This window comes from Lithobates pipiens, unplaced genomic scaffold (genome assembly GCF_037356315.1).
Source record: "Lithobates pipiens isolate NorthernLeopardFrog02 unplaced genomic scaffold, aLitPip1_a1.2 Scaffold_30, whole genome shotgun sequence".
NCBI classification, from domain to species: Eukaryota; Metazoa; Chordata; class Amphibia; order Anura; family Ranidae; genus Lithobates; species Lithobates pipiens.
Genome location: NW_027507791.1, coordinates 145,957,851 through 145,975,043, shown reverse-complemented (window position 1 = coordinate 145,975,043; position 17,193 = coordinate 145,957,851).

Sequence of the window (17,193 nt, the reverse complement as noted above, 5' to 3'; positions counted from 1 at the left end):
CGGGAAGCCCAAGCCTCCCACTGCCTTTGGCCTCATCAACAGGCGAAGGCCAACACGCGGCCTCCTGCCCGCCCAAACAAATTTCCAGAGTACAGACTGTAATTGCTTAAAAAAGCTGACCGGTACCGCGATTGGTAGGGTGCGAAAAAGATAAAGCAATCTAGGGAGTACCACCATCTTTATTATTGCTGCTCTCCCAAACCATGAAAAGAATTTAAGGGACCATTTCGCTAAGTCAGCATGGGTGTAAAATTGCTAGAGAAAGCACTGTCAAGTTGAGAGGGCAGCAAAATTCCCAAGTACTTAAGCGTATTCACTTCCCATCGAAAGGAGTTGTTGGTCTGAGCCTGATCTAAAACCTCGGGCGGGAGTGAAATATTCATGGCTTCCGACTTAGTATAATTAATTTTTAAATTAGAAACATAGCCATAGATAGAGAATGCCTTTAATAGATTGGGGATAGAAGCGTGGGGCTGAGTCAAAAAAAACAACAGATCATCAGCGTATGCTGCTGTTTTGTAGGATTTAGAGCCGATCTGGAAGCCTGTAATATCAGGGTTTTGATTAACGACACGTATGAAGGGTTCTAATGAGAGTATAAATAGAAGGGGCGACAGGGGGCAGCCCTGTCGCGTCCCATTCTTAATAGTTACCGGTTCTGAAAGGGATCCATTGATTTTTAACTGAGCCGTGGGGTTCATGTACAGGGAGGAAATCCAGGACATCATGTGGGATTTCAGACCTATGTGGGCACAAGTAGCCAACAAATAATCCCACGCGACCCTGTCGAAGGCCTTCTCCGCGTCAGTAGACAGGAGGAGGCCCTCGAGTCCCAATCTGCGGCAGTGGTATAACAAGTTCAGGGCCTTAATCACATTATCTTTGGCTTCCCTCCCCGGCATGAACCCAACCTGTTCTGGACCGATTATGTGAGGCAAAAAGGGGCGCAGGCGGTTCGCGATTATTTTGGCTAGAATTTTTAAATCCAGGTTAAGAAGAGAAATGGGCCTGTAACTTGCGCACTCCGATGGGTCCTTGCCTGGTTTAGGGAGCACCGTGATATGAGCCCCCAAAAACGTGGCAGGAATTTGGTGAGGGTCCATAAGAAAGTTAAGGGTTTTTAAAAGTGGGGCTTCCAGAACGGTCCCGAACGTCTTATAGTAAAGGGCCGACAACCCGTCAGGCCCTGGGCTCTTTCCGGGCTTGAGGTTTTTGATGGTAAGCGATAACTCTTCTGAGGAGATCGGTCGTTCCATGGACTCCGCATCCTCAGGGGAGAGCGATGGTAGGCCGCTCTGCTGCAAATAATCCTGAATGATTTGGGCCCTGTCACCCCCCAACTCCCCAGGTTTGTGTTGGAGGAACGGTGGAAACGGTGGAAACTCTCCGCAATCTCGTCCGTTCTATTTGTTAGCGGGCCGTCAGTGGTTTTAATCGCCATAATGTTGTTAACTAAGGAGGCCTCTTTTAACGCCCTCGCCAAAAATTTCCCCCCCTTATCTCCGTGCTCGTAATAAATTTTGTGCTTAAGGAAAAGCGCGCGTTTACTGCGAGCTTCCAAGATATCTCGGAGCTCGCCGCGTGTCGCCAAAAGTTCTTGGGCTTTTTGAGCGTCCAGGGATTGTTTATGCTGGGCCTCCAGACCGGCAATTTTGGCTGAAAGGGACTTAATCTGTTTTTCGGCTTCCCGCTTTCGGGCAGCCCCTACTCTGATGAGCTCCCCCCTCATCACGCACTTGTGTGCTTCCCAAATTGTTAAGGGGGAGAGATCATCAGAGCTATTCTCAGAAAAATAGTGGCGCAAAACGTCAGTCAGTTTTGGGAGTAGTTCAATATCTAACAACAAGGAAGAGTTCAGACGCCACATGCATGGTTTCGGCCTGCGAGCTGTACGCTCAATACAGAGGGAGGTAGGAGCATGGTCCGAGATCGATTGGATACCTATGTGCGCCTCACTTAACACCGGCAAATCCTTCTGCGTAATAAAAATGTAGTCGATACGCGCATATTTATCATGGGGTGCTGAGTAGCAAGTAAAATCTTTACCAGACGGATTCAGGGTGCGCCACTAATCTACCAACGTTACAGAGTGCAAAAGATTCTTGATACGTTTCAAAGCACCATAAGTCACACTGGATTTGCCCGAAGACGTATCTTGGGAGGGGTTTAGCGGTATATTGAAATCCCCCCCGAGCAAAATACCACCCTCTGCAAAACCCTTGAGTTCCTCAATAAGGTGTCTGCAGAAAGTTATATGGGCCCTGTTTGGGAAATATACGTTAGCCAACGTCAACGGGACCGTTCCCCAGGTCCCCTTCAAGAACAGGTACCTACCGTCAGGGTCTACTAGTTGCTGAGTGACCTCGAAACCCGCCGCTTTATGCAGCAAAATCGTGACTCCCTTGGTCTTAGCCAAGGGGTTTGTGGCATGATATGCCATAGGGAATTTTTATGTCGTAGGGTAGGAATTTTAGTGGACTGGAAATGCGTTTCTTGTAAAAAAACAAACATAGGTTTTACCTTATTAAGTTCTCTGAGCAAGGAAGAGCGCTTCTCCGGGGTATTCAGACCTCGGATGTTGTGAGATATCAGGGTAGGACCGTGGCCCAGCCCTGAGTACGCCATTGTGAAGGCACTCCACCCTCTTCTCGCCACCTTGCAACCTGAAAGAAAAAGACACAGAAAAGGGGGAGAAGGCAAAGAAAGAAGAGATTAGAGGAGGGAAAAGGGGGGCTATATATCTTCTGAGAGATATATATCTGGGGGAAAAAGAAAACAAGAATCTGCCTGCAGTACACAAGACTGCAAGCTTTATAATAGATTGTGAGCAGTACCCGTGCGCATTAACGGCACGACACTACTCACTTGCTGGGTAAGTGGGAGGAACTCTGAGCAGAGAATGCTAGGGTACGTCTGAACTATTTGTAGTCTGTAACGAGTACCAAAACAATCAACCAAACTGAGATCCATATAGGAGAGCTGGAATCAGAAGGCCCCGCAGTCCAACAAATCTGAAAATGAAAACACAAATAAAAGTTCCTTGGCAGTATAAAAAACAGGACTAAATTAAGTATAAATGATTCATAAAACAATAAACGGGCCAGCAAAAAATAAAAATTAGGATATCAACCAGGGGTATAGAAAAACTTCAGGCTGAGTCCCAAAAGGCAGTCAAACAGCCGCACGGACTATAAACTAAAGGCCGCAGCCAGCAGCCTCCGGCTCCCAGCCCATCCAACCCGAGTTCTGCAAGCGGGGAGAGAAGAGGAATGCCAACTAGGCATCAACGCAGCAGTGGTGAGAGTCCTCAGCAGAACAGGGGAAAAAACAACACGAACAGCAGTTACCATGTAATGACCACGGTATAGGGTAGCAAGGACCATCTCATTGAGTCGAGCAGGTTGCTCAGGGGCAGTCACGCTGTCTAGGAGGGTGAGTCGAAAGGGACGAGCAGCTCGGGCCTTGGCCTCCAGATTTTCCCACCTTGCTTCTCTTAGGCGGGGGTTTAGCAGGGGATGAGTGGGGTGTGTTCACAGGACTGCGATCAGTCGGGGGAAGCCTGAACTCCACATACCAGTCTGGTAGCTCCGTGAACGGGATGTTTAGGGCATTACAAAAGTCTGGCAGCTCTTCCGGCATCCGCAAAACGAAGTGCCTCCCATCCAGCGTGGCCTGCAAGGCAAAGGGGACTCGCCACTTGTAAACAATCCCCCTGTTCCTGAGAGCTTCTAGGAGTGGGCGCAACGCCCGCCTGTTGCGCAAAGTGATAGGTGACAAGTCCTGGAACAGGGAGATCTCACTGTCATTAAAGAACACATGTTCATTTTTCCGTGCTTGATTTAGGATCTCCTCCTTAAGTGGGAAGCTTTGGAGGCAGCAGACAATATCCCTGGGGGGTGCGGAGTCCGAAGGTTTCACTCTCAGGGCCCTGTGCGCTCGCACCAGGTCTATAGGGGTATCAATCGGGTTCTCCAATAAATTGTTAAAGATTGATCTTAGGGCGGAAGGGATTTGTTCGGGGCCCACCGAATCCGGGACCCCCCTCACCCTAAGATTGCTCCTCCTGCCTCTGTTGTCGAGGTCTTCTAAATGACGGTTAATTTCAATCAGATGGGCAGAGTGGGATGCAGCAGTGGCTTCCAGCCCGACTATGGCTCTGTCTCTCCTGCCCTCCGCCCTCTCCATAGTAGTCATCTTCTCAGTCAGTGACAATAGGTCCGCTTTTAAGTCAGTAATTGCAGAAAAGAGAGTAGTTTTAATGTCTGCGGCAATGGAGGTCATGTCTCCTAATGTGAGAGGATGATTGGGATGCCCCGATCCGCTTACCGCGTCCTCCGCCGCTGACCGAGACCCGTCGCTGAGTTCTTCCTCCTCGCCTCGTGCCGGCGCCATCTTGGTCGGCGTGTTGCGGCCGGAGCGGGTCTGGGTGGCGAAGATATCCTGGATGCTGCGGGCGCATGAGGGAGCCGAGGGCCGGCCCGGTCGAGTCCCCGTGTTATGGCGCCCTGATTTGCTCATTTTCAGCTGCGGTACTGCCAAGGAGAAGGCTACAGGACTGCGGGTCTCCAAGAGCTCTGGGTTCAGGCAGCCATTCTCCGCGCGCGCCAAGCCACGCCCACCCTATTGTGAGTTTTATTATCTTTTATGTAAACCGGTGAGAGGGAGTGTATTTGAAGGCTAACGGGTTCCTGAGTTCTCTTGCATCCATTTGCGAAAACCCTGGACTGGGGGAATCAGTCACCCGCTCTGCATGGCTCTCTATAATAAAGAACCATACATCTTCGGTAAGCGGCAGTAATATCTGTGGTATAGGTTGTGCACTGTTCACGTTCGTTCTGGATATTTTTGCTGTCACCATATCACCTTGGAATACTTTGAAAATAGATATTTTCCAAGGACCTTATGGACACTTCAATATTTTAGTGTTATCAATTTTTCACATGTATTGATGTTTTATTAATTTTTCAAACTAATTGGTAATTTGGTGTAACATAGCTTCTTTCTTTCAGCTTATTGTTCACATCACATTAGGATAATTCATTATGTTCTATGGTGTCTTCACTATCTAAATTGATGTATATTTGTTATCTACATTTAACATAACTATTTTTTTCGTGGCACAGTTTTGATTAACTAATCAGTAACTTCATATAGTACGGTGTGCTTTTTTTGGACAAGGAAGTGAGCCAAATGAAGAAAGAAGGTCTCTGTGCTCGATTAAAAAAATTGTTTATAGACATATACATGATCTACTGGTCACATGTGTTGAATTCCTCCGAGATCCATGCCTCATTCATTTTTAGAAATGTGAGGTAGTTAACACTGTCGTGAGCTAGGCGAGTACGCTTATCGGTCACGATCCCCCCTGCTGCACTGAACGTCCTTTCGGACAGGACACTGGATGAGGGGCAAGCCAACAGTTCAATTGCAAATTGGGCAAGCTCTGGCCAGAGGTCAAGCCTGCCCACCCAGTAGTCCAAGGGTTCATCACTCCTCAGAGCGTCCACATCGGCCGTTAACCCGATGTAGTCGGACACCTGACGGTCTAGGCGTTCCCTGATGCTGGATCCGGATGACACCTGTCGATGGGTCGGCTGAAAGAATGACCTCATATCCGAAGTCACCAACACATCTTCAAACCGGCCTCTTCTTGCAGGCGCTGTTGGATTGGTACCCGCAACTCCTTCTCTGGGAGTGGGAATTGCTCCTCTGCCAGCGCACGCAAAAGCAGAATGCAGCATTTCTCGAAACAAGGCATGGATGTGCTCCATTCTGACAGCCCTCTGTGACGGCGGTAACATTTCTGCCATTTTGTGTTTATACCGGGGGTCTAAGTACGTTGCCACCCAGTACTGGTCCTTGACCCTTATGCTTTTTATACGGGGGTCCCTATTAAAACACTGGAGCATGAAGGCCCCCATTTGCACTAAACTGGAAGTGGTGTGGTGGCCTGGCTCCTGCTCATTATCCAGGATAATTTCGTCCTCTTCATTCTCCTCTCCCCATCCATGCACAACAACAGGGATCCCAGAAAGGTTTAAAGCATGCTCTTCTTGCTCCTCCTCATCCGCCCTGGCACCATCCTCCTCTGACTCCTCTTCAGACTCCTGTTGTTGACTTGTCTCAGATAGAGTAGCCCCCCTGGGAATTCATCCAGCATTGCGACTTCCTCATCTTCCCGCTCCTGCTCCTCCACAGCTTGATCAATGACACGACGCAATGCACGCTCCATAAAGAAGGCATAAGGTACCATGTCACTGATGGCGCCATGGCTGCGACTGACCAGTTTGGTGATCTCCTCAAATGGCCGCAGAAGTCTGCATGCGTCGCGCATGAGCAGCCACTGGCACGGTGAAAAAAAAACCCAGCTCCCCAGAACCTGTTCTGCCACAGAGTTCATACAGGTAGACGTTAACTGCACGTTTCTGCTGGAGCAGCCTATCAAGCATATAGAAGGTTGAGTTCCATCGCGTCGGGCAATCTCAAATAAGACGTTTGACCGGCAGATTGTGTCGCCACTGAATGTCAGCAAGGCGAGCCATGGCCGCGTAAGATCTTCTGAAATGGGCCGAGATTTTCCTTGCCTGCCGCAAGATGTCCTGGACCCCAGGGTATTTGACAACAAATCGCTGCACGACCAAGTTTAAGACGTGTGCCATGCATGGCACGTGCGTAATTTTGCCCTGTTTCAATGCGCTAAGCAGATTGGCACCGTTGTCACACACCACTTTACCAACTGTCAAATTGAGCAGTGTTAGCCACTGATCTGCCTGTGAACGCAAAGCTGAAAGGAGTGTCGGGCCAGTGTGGCTCTTGGCTTCCAGGCACAACAGATGCAGCACGGCATGGCAACGTCTCACCTGGCATGTCGAATAGGTTCTGGGGAGCTTGGGCGGCGCAGCGGTAGAGACGCTAGCAGCGGAAAAGGAGGGGTCAGCCGAGGAGAGGGAGGAGGATGGAGTAGGAGGAGGAGGAGAAGAAGAGCCAGGCCTGCATGCAATCCGTGGCGGTAAAACCAAATCTACACGGGTGCCACGGGTTACATGCTTGACGGCCGTCAGTAGGTTCACCCAGTGGGCAGTAAAAGTGATATACCTTCCCTGCCCGTGTTTGCTAGACCACGTGTCTGTGGTCAGATGTATCTTGGCACTGACACTGTGTGCCAGAGAGACATTCACTTGCCGCTGAACATGGCCATATATCTCTGGGATGCCCTTCTGTGACAAATACTTCCTTCCTGGGACCTTCCATTGTGGTGTTCCAATGGCCACAAATTTGCGAAAGGCCTCCGAGTCCACCAGTTTATATGGCAGTAGTTGGCGGGCTATGAGTTCTGACAAGCCAGCCGTCAACCGTTGGGCAAGAGGGTTATCCGGCGTCATTATTTTTTTACGCTCGAACATTAGGCCCACGGAAGCCTGCCTTTTTGCAGAAAAACGTGAGCTTGGCGTGATGGAAGGTGGAGTGGAGGACAATTGTGAGGAGAGAGGAGAAGGAGAAGTAGAAGACGAGGCTGGACGGTGAGAGCCTGGAGTGTGGCTTTGTGTGTTCGTTGCTCCCACTGGGCTCGGTGATGGCTGCTCATGTGCCTTCTTAAGGCGGTCGTCCCTGTGACGAACGCAGATGTCAGATTCCTGCCCTCCTCGCTAACTGGCGACAAAGGACTGGCCAACCTCACACCCCGCTGCCACTTACGTAACAATGCCACACTCAGCTGCACCCAGCACAAAGATTTTCCAGCTTGCGGGACCACAATCTAGGTGCAGGCAGCCTGAGAGCGATTGTCACTGGGCTAATTACACAATTAACCCTTTAACTGCCACCCCCCCCCCCCCCCGTTTAAAAGACAGAGCCGGGGGTACTCGTAATTTTAGCAATACCAATTATAAGTTTAGAATAAGCGCCTGCAACACACACTGCCACCACAGACAGGTCTGCTCAGTGCCTTACTCTACCACAGTAGCGCCCTTTTAAGAGACAGGTTCGTTTATAGTTTGCATCAAGAGCTTTAAAGACAAGGTTAACACTTTTCAACATAAGGATTTATTATGAAAAGGTCAAGGTTGGTGCGAATGAAACATTTACAGAAAAAGAATGTTTCAAAAAATAAATACAATATACAGCCACAAAGAAATAAGGTAGAATTGAGAAGGAAGAGTACTTGCAATTAATGTCCGAGAGTTGATCAGAGTCCAATCGATGAGCAAAGGTAATCGGTTCTCAAACTTGGCAGATGTTCTTGCTTGGATGGTAAAAGGAGAACTGACCATTGCCTTGGTCTCTCCTCTTTTCTGTCAAATCAAAAGGGGTGTTGACAGTGACCAGTGACCAATCGTCTGGTCATCTTGTTTAGGGGTTGGTTGCTGGGAGGTGTCTACACTCATGACCCTGTCCCAGGTACACTTCGTGATACATATTCATATCTCTGCCTCTCTATTGTTTATAGACTGCAGATATCCATTTTAGTGATCAGCATGATATTTGCTTCAAAACAAGTCCACACATGACAGGTTTCCCATTTCAGGGTTACCTAGGAGCAGTAAGGGGTCCCAGTGGCTTCCCATATGACCTGACATAGGGGTGTTTGGACTTGAAATGTTAGAAATTATCCGAGGCAACTAAATATATCCATATTATGGCTGTGCTATGATGGCTTTGAAAGTTATAAAAAATGTTGAAGTTTCAAAACTTGACTAATCTTTCTGCAGTCTGTGGTTGGAAGTATTTACGACGGGTATCTGTTGGTTCTCTGCATGGAGAGGGTGACAGTTTTACGACAGGCCGGAATATCTTGCCAGGCAACTTAAGCCTTGTTTATTGACCTAGCCTGGTTCTGCTTCCTTTGCTGAGATAACCTCTCTTTCCTTTTGAAGATTTTAAAAGCTTTGTAATTCCTAAGACAGGGGAGGGGGGAGTTCAGATTCTTCTGTAAGTTTACAAGGTAGCCAAGCTGTCATGGCTGCGTTCCAAACAACATGGCGACTAGTTACAATATATCCTGGCTCAGACGTGATATCGTTACAGTCCCTAGGTGAGTGTTGAGCTTACCGCGACTAATGCGTTGACTGCAAAGATTGCAGGTGGCAACGCTATTGTCAGCAGCGGACACGTTAAAAAAAGCCCACACTGCGGAGCCATGTGCCGGTGTCCTGAGAGCGCCAGATGTTACCGTACATGGTCGATGACTCGCTCCTGATACATTTGCAGTCTGCTTAGTCCCTCCTGTGCAATGTAAGTTATTCCTGCTTCTCCTCCCTATCTGCTGGTCCATATCTCCCTCTGAACTCCCCTCCTCTTCCTCTCTTGTGGGCACCCACGTGACATCACTAGACACGTCATCATCGACGTCACCTTCCCCACCGCTATAAGTAGAGATCTCGGAGTAGGCAGAAACAGCGGGGACCAACCTCCTCCTTGGGCTGATCTGGGTACTGTCGTCAAGCTGATGAGTGGCGGTTGTTGCTACCTCCTCTTCCTGATTCAATACCAAGAGTGGCTGCGCATCAGAAATGTCTTGATATGGATCGGAAAATAATTCCTGTGAAGCGGAAGGTATGTGGTGGTGGTGGTGGTGGTGTTGTTGGTGGTAGTGTCTTTGGGGGTGCACATAGCAGAGAGTGAAGAAGAGGGTGCAGATAGAGAGGATGAGGAGGGTGCAAAAGAGTAAGGCTGAGTGAGCCACTCAACCAAGTCTGGTGTGTTAAAGTAATTGAACGCACCTTCTGCAACTTCCCACTTTGGCTCAAGCTTGTTGCTCCTGCCCTACCCCTACCACCCCTGTGGAAGGGCCTGCCTCTTCCTCTGCCTGTCATTTTTTAAATGATCCTGTGACAAAACTCTCAGTCCCTATACTGATAAAGGACTACTGCAGCAGAAGGGCAGCAGTCAGCAGTAGTGCACCTCAACCCTGTGTATTGTGGACCTATACCAGTCCTTATCCACTTGCTTACTGGGCACTTAAACCCCCCTCCTGCCCAGACCAATTTTCAGCTTTCAGCGCTGATGCACTTTGAATGACAATTGCGCGTTCATGCAACACTGTACCCAAATTAAATTTTTATCATTTTTTTCCCAAAAATAGAGCTTTCTTTTGGTGGTATTTAATTACAGCTGGGAGTTTTATTTTTTGCTAAACAAACAAAAAAAGATGCAAAATAAAAATAAATAAAAAATCATGTTTAATAGTTTGTTATAAAATTTTGCAAACAGGTCATTTTTCTCCTTCATTGAAGTGTGCTGATGAGGCGCACTGATAGGCTGCACTGGTGGGCACTGATAGGCTGCACTGGTGGGCACTGATAGGCATAGTTAAGGCGGCACTAATAGGCACAGATAAGGTGGCACCGATAGGCACAGATAAGGCAGTACTGATGGGCACAGATAAGGCAGCACTGATGGGCAAAGATGGGCACAGATAAGATGGCACGGATGGGTGGCACGGATGGGTGGCACTAAGGGGCACTGATAGGTACCACTGATAGATGGGACAGATGGGCACTGATAGGTGGCACTGATAGGTGGCTCTGATAAGTGGCACTGCTGGGCACTGATGGGCGGCACTGATGGGCACTGATGGGCACTGGTAGATGACACTGATGGGCACGGATATGTGGCACTGGGGTGCAGCACCATTGTTGAGGCAGATTGTGGGTGGCACTGTGGGCACTGATGTGTGGCACTGTGGGCACTGATGTGTGGCACTGTGGGCACTGCTGGGTGGCACTATGGGCACTGCTGGGTGGCACTTACGGGAGGCACTTATTTATTCCTGAGGGGGGGCAGGTGGGCACTGGTAAGCAGGCCGCTCAGGGGGCACGCAGGTCGCTCGTGCACGGGACGACATCAATAGATGAAGTCCCGGCAAAGGAGGTCCGCGCTGTAGCCGTCATTTGGCTATAGTGCGGCTCTCAAGCGGTTAAGGAATAGCAGACTGTACCTCACACAACCCTATGTACTGTAGTACCCTAGACCTTACCAGTCCTTATAAGGACCTTTGTGGAACAAGTAGGTTGTGAATGATTAGCAGACTGTACCTCAGTCCCTATACTGATAAAGGACTACTGCAGCAGTAGGGCAGCAGTCAAGTATAATATTCTTTCTATATTTGGAAGAAAGAATATTACACGTGTACAAGCCTATTACCATACCAGTCCTGAAAAGAACCTTTATGGACCTCACTGCCTCACACACAGCTTCCTGCCTGTCCCTATTTAAACTGACAAAAGAGAGGCTGCTGGAACAATAACTTGAATAGCACTTTTGTGGACCTAATAGTAACAGCTAATGATTAAACTGACTGTCCCTGCAGCACACAGCGTCCTGTCCCTTTCTCTACACTGACAAAAGACACTCAGGCTGCTGCAACAATCACTAGCACAGCACTGCCTCAAACCTATATCCTGAACTACACCTAACACCTATACCATGATACCAGTCCTTAAAAGAACTTTTGTGGAACTAATAGCTAGCGATTTGGGTCACTGAAGTCTCTCCCTGCTCCACACAGCAACCTCTCCCTATAGTGACAGAAGAAAGAATGCAAAATGGCCAAGGAATCAGGTCTATTTATAAGTTAGGGGGAATGTCCAAGTGTCCATGTGCTGTAATGTCTCAATTGGCTGTCCTGTACCCCATGATGGATGTGTCATCATAGGTCAAAGTTCTTTTACACAGTAAACACGGAAGTCCGCCGGGCGAATGGCGGCAATAGTCCACCGATCGGGCGAACGGCGAACAGCCGCAATTCACCGCGAAACGACAGCCGGGCGAATCGTTCGGCCATCCCTAATCACTAGCTACTCGGTTCACAAAGGTCCTTGTAAGGACTGTTATAGCTGTACAATATATAGGGTGCTGGTGCACTACTGCTGACCGCTGCCCTATTCTGCAGCAGTCCTTTATCAGTGTAGGGACTGAGGTACAATATGCACATCACTAGCAACTCGGTTCACAAAGGTCCATGTAAGGACTGGTATAGGTGTACTATTTGGTGTGCAGTATATAGGTGTGTAATACACGTATAAAATACTTGCACATATAGAAAGCATAGTATAGTGCATTTCCACTGTGCAGCATTGTGACTGCTGAGCGGTTCTGCAGCGATACTACAGAGAGCAACAAGCGCAATAAAAAAAAGTATTATAACTGGTGTGATAGACCAGTGGCCCCCAAAAACGACAGATTGGAGTGGGGTGTTATATACCTTCTTCCACATACATACTGCACTTCTCTAGAGACTTTTGTCACAGGGTCATTTAAAAAATGACAGGCAGAGGAAGAGGCAGGCCTTTCCGCAGGGGTGGTAGGGGTAGGGCAGGAGCAACAGACTTGAGCCAAAGTGGCAAATTGCAGAAGGTGCGTGCGATTACATCAAAGGACGCACCAGACTTGGTTGAGTGGCTCACTCAGCCTTACTCTTCTGCACCCTCCTCACCCTCTCGATCTGCACCCTCTTCTTCCCTCTCTGCTATGTGCACCCCCAAAGACACTACCACCAACACCACCACCACCATATACCTTCCGCTTGAGTCACAGGAATTATTTTCTGATCCATATCAAGACCTTTCCGATGTGCAGCCACTCTTAGCATTGGATCAGGAAGAGGAGGTAGCAACAACTGCCGCTCAGCAGTCTGACGACATTACCCAGATCAGCCCAAGGAGGAGGTTTGTCCCTGCTGTTGCTGCCTACTCCGAGATCTCTAATTATAGCGTTGGGGAAGGTGACGTCAATGATGACGTGTCTAGTGATGTCACGTTGGTGCCCACAAGAGAGGAAGAGGAGGGGAGTTCAGAGGGAGATATGGACAAGCAGATAGGGAGGAGAAGCAGGAAGAACTTAGATTGTACAGGAGGGACAAAGCAAAATGCGAATGTATCAGGAGTGAGACATCAACCATGTACGGTCACATCTGGCGCTCCCAGGACGCCGGCACATGGCTCCGCAGTGTGGGCTTTTTTTAACGTGTCCACTAATGACAATAGTGTTGCCATCTGCAATCTTTGCAGTCAACGCATAAGTCGCGGTAAGCCCAACGCTCACCTAGGGAAGACCGTCTTAAGAAGGCACATGAGCTGCCATCACCGAGCCCAGTGGGAGTAACGGAACACACAAAGCCACACTCCAGGCTCTCACCGTCCAGCCTCATCTTCTACTTCTCCTTCTCCTCTCTCCTCACAATTGTCCTCCACTCCACCTTTCATCACGCCATCCTCACGTTTTTCTGCAAAAAGGCAGTCTTCAGTGGGCCAAATGTTCGTGCGTAATAAAAAATGATGACGCCAGATAACCCTCTTGCCCAGCGGTTGACGGCTGGCTTGTCAGAACTCGCCAACTAGCCCGCCAACTACTGCCATATAAACTGGTGGACTCGGAGGCCTTTCGAAAATTTGTGGCCATTGGAACACCACAATGGAAGGTCCCAGGAAGGAAGTATTTCTCACAGAAGGGCATCCCAGAGCTATATGGCCATGTTCAGCGGCAAGTGAATGTGTCTCTGGCACACAGTGTTGGTGCCAAGATACATCTGACCACAGACACGTGGTCTAGCAAACACGGGCAGGGAAGGTATATCACTTTTACTGCCCACTGGGTGAACCTTCTGACGGCCGTCAAGCATGTAACCCGTGGCACCCGTGTAGATTTGGTTTTACCGCCACAGATTGCATGCATGCAGGCCTGGCTCTTCTTATCCTCCTCCTCCTACTCCATCCTCCTCCCTCTCCTCCTTGGCTGACTCCTTTTCCGCTGCTAGCGTCTCTTCCGCTGTGCCGCCCAAGCTCCCCAGAACCTATTCGACATGCCAGGTGAGACGTTGCCATGCCGTGCTGCGTCTGTTGTGCCTGGAAGCCAAGAGCCACACTGGCCCGGGACACCTTTCAGCTTTGCTTTCACAGGCAGATCAGTGTCTAACACCGCTCAATTTGACAGTTGGTAAAGTGGTGTGTGACAACGGTGCCAATCTGCTTAGCATCGTGCAGCGATTCGTTGTCAAATACCCTGGGGTCCAGGACATCTTGCGGCAGGCAAGGAAAATCTCGGCCCATTTGAGAAGATCTTACACGGCCATGGCTCGCCTTTCTGACATTCAGCGGCGACACAATCTGCCGGTCAGGAGTCTTATTTGCGATTGCCAGACGAGATGGAACTCAACCTTCTATATGCTTGATAGGCTGCTCCAGCAGAAACGTGCAGTTAACGTCTACCTGTATGAACTCTGCTGCAGAACAGGTTCTGGATAGCTGTTTTTTTTTCACTGCGCCAGTGGCTGCTCATGCGCGACGTATGTAGACTTCTGCGGCCATTTGATGAGATCACCAAACTGGTCAGTCGCAGCCATGGCACCATCAGTGACATGGTACCTTATGCCTTCTTTATGGAGCGTGCATTGCGTTGTGTCATTGATCAAGCCGTGGAGGAGCAGGAGCGGGAAGATGAGGAAGTCGCAATGCTGGATGCATTCCCAGGGGGGCTACTCTATCTGAGACAAGTCAACAACAGGAGTCTGAAGAGGAGTCAGAAGAGGATGGTGCCAGGGCGGATGAGGAGGAGCAAGAAGAGCGTGCTTTAAACCTTTCTGGGATCCCTGTTGTACGTGGATGGGGAGAGGAGAACGAGGAGGACGACATTATCCTGGATGATGAGCAGGAGCCTGGCCACCACACCACTTCCAGTTTAGTGCAAATGGGGGCCTTCATGCTCCAGTGTTTTAATAGGGACCCCTGTATAAAAAGCATAAGGGTCAAGGACCAGTACTGGGTGGCAACGTACTTAGACCCCCGATACAAACACAGAATGGCGGAAATGTTACCACCGTCACAGAGGGCTGTCAGAATGGAGAACTTCCAAGCCTTGCTTCGAGAAATGCTGCATTCTGCTTTTGCATGCCCTGGCAGAGGAGCAATTCCCACTCCCAGAGAAAGATTTGCGGGTACCAATCCAACAGCGCCTGCAAGAAAAGGGCGGTTTGAAGATGTGTTGGTGACTTCAGATATGAGGTCATTCTTTCAGCCGACCCATCGACAGGTCTCATCCGGATCCAGCATCAGGGAATGCCTAGACCGACAGGTGTCCGACTACATCGAATTAACAGCCGATGTGGACGCTCTGAGGAGTGATGAACCCCTGGACTACTGGGTGGGCAGGCTTGACCTCGGGCCAGAGCTTGCCCAATTTGCAATAAAACTGTTGGCTTGCTCCTCGTCCAGTGTCCTGTGCGAAAGGACGTTCAGCGCAGCGGGGGGGATCGTGACCGATAAGCGCACTCGCCTAGCTCACGACAGTGTTGACTACCTCACATTTCTGAAAATGAATGAGGCATGGATCTCGGAGGATTTCAACACATGTGACCAGTAGAACATGTATATCTCTATAAACAATTTATTTAATCGAGCACAGAGACCTTTTTTCTACATTTGGCTCAGTTCCTTGTACAAAAAAAGCATGCCGTACTATATGCTCGTACCCGCTTGTTTGAAGAGGTTGAGCCGTGTGATATTTTTGGGGCCCAGCAGCGAGTTGCTGGAATCAGTGGTGCTGTCAGTGCTCTCTATCTCGGTGCTGGTATCAGTGCTCTATATCACTTTGCTGGTGTCAGTGCACTCTATCTCAGTGCTGGTCTCAGTGCTCTCTATCAAGGTGCTGGTTTCAGTGCTCTCTATCACTGTGCTGGTGTGGTGTCAGTGCACTCTATTACGGTGCTGGTGTCAGTGCTCCATATCACGGTGCTGGTGTCAGTGCTCTATATCACGGTGCTGGTGTCAGTGCACTCTATCAAGGCGCTGGTGTCAGTGCTCTATATCACGGTGCTGGTGTCAGTGCACTCTATCAGGGTGCTGGTGTCAGTGCTCTATATCACGGTGCTGGTGTCAGTGTGCTATATCACGGTGCTGGTGTCAGTGCACTCTATCACGGTGCTGGTGTCAGTGCTCTATATCACAGTGCTGGTGTCAGTGCTCTATATCACGATGCTGGTGTCAGTGCTCTATATCACGGCGCTGGTGTCAGTGCACTCTATCATGGTGCTGGTGTCAGTGCTCTATATCACGGTGCTGGTGTCAGTGCACTCTATCTCAGTGTTGGTCTCAGTGCTCTCTATCACGGTGCTGGTTTCAGTGCTCTCTATCACGGTGCTGGTGTGGTAACAGTGCACTCTATCACAGTGCTGGTGTCAGTGCTCTATATCACAGTGCTGGTCTCAGTGCTCTATATCACAGTGCTGGTTTCAGTGCTCTCTATCACGGTGCTGGTGTGGTGTCAGTGCACTCTATCACGGTGCTGGTGTCAGTGCTCTATGTCACAGTGCTGGTGTCAGTGCACTCTATCATGGTGCTGGAGTCAGAGCTCTATATCACGGTGCTGGTGTCAGTGCTCTATATCACGGTGCTGGTGTCAGTGCACTCTATCACGGTGCTGGTGTCAGTGCTCTATATCACAGTGCTGGTGTCAGTGCACTCTATCACGGTGCTGGAGTCAGAGCTCTATATCACAGTGCTGGTGTCAGTGCTCTATATTACGGTGCTGGTGTCAGTGCACTCTATCACGGTGCTGGTGTGGTGTCAGTGCACTCTATCACGGTACTGGTGTTAGTGCTCTATATCACAGTGCTGGTGCCAGTGCTCTATATCACGGTGCTGGTGTCAGTGCTCTATATCACGGTGCTGGTGTCAATGCTCTATATCACGGTGCTGGTGTTAGTGTTCTATATCACAGTGCTGGTGTCAGTGCTCTATATCACGGTGCTGGAGTCAGAGCTCTATATCAAAGTGCTGGTGTCAGTGCTCTATATCACGGTGCTGGTGTCAGTGCACTCTATCATGGTGCTGGTGTGAGTGCTCTATATCACAGTGCTGGTGTCAGTGTTCTATATCACGGTACTGGTGTCAGTGTTCTATATCACCGTGCTGGTATCAGTGCTCTATATCACGGTGCTGGTGTCAGTGCTCTATATCACGGTGCTGGTGTCAGTGCACTCTATCACCGTGCTGGTATCAGTGCTCTATATCACGGTGCTGGTGTCAGTGCTCTATATCACGGTGCTGGTGTCAGTGCTCTATATCACGGTGCTGGTGTCAGTGCACTCTATCTCAGTGCTGGTCCCAGTGCTCTCTATCACGGTGCTGGTTTCAGTGCTCTCTATCATGGTGCTGGTGTGGTGTCAGTGCACTCTATCACGGTGCTGGTGTTAGTGCTCTA